This window comes from Penaeus monodon, chromosome 30 (genome assembly GCF_015228065.2).
Source record: "Penaeus monodon isolate SGIC_2016 chromosome 30, NSTDA_Pmon_1, whole genome shotgun sequence".
Taxonomy (NCBI): Eukaryota; Metazoa; Arthropoda; class Malacostraca; order Decapoda; family Penaeidae; genus Penaeus; species Penaeus monodon.
The window spans coordinates 3,163,777-3,163,998 of record NC_051415.1 but is presented as its reverse complement, the minus strand read 5'-3'; the positions used below and the strand labels follow the sequence as shown (position 1 = coordinate 3,163,998).

Below are 222 nucleotides of genomic sequence, written 5' to 3'. Positions count from 1 at the left end.
CACTTTAGTGTAAAGAAAATGAAAAGCTTTTAGTACTGGAAGATTAGGTATGGTAGTATAGGCATTCTTGTACAGTGATGTCTATATTCGTAGTGGGGATAAGCAGGATTATGATGATGATTGGTTGATTACCAACATATTCATAAAGAATGGCAATTATACAATTAAGAAACCAAAATGAAATGATTTTGTGGATGGAGAATCTGTTTATGTATATCTGAT

The 222-nt window shown here is 31.5% G+C and overlaps 1 protein-coding gene across 1 annotated transcript in view; it reads left to right on the top strand.

The window, feature by feature from the left end:
• LOC119592454 (mitochondrial E3 ubiquitin protein ligase 1-like) overlaps window positions 1-222 on the top strand; it is a 7,652-nt gene that overhangs the window by 2,602 nt on the left and 4,828 nt on the right. The window lies entirely within an intron of this gene.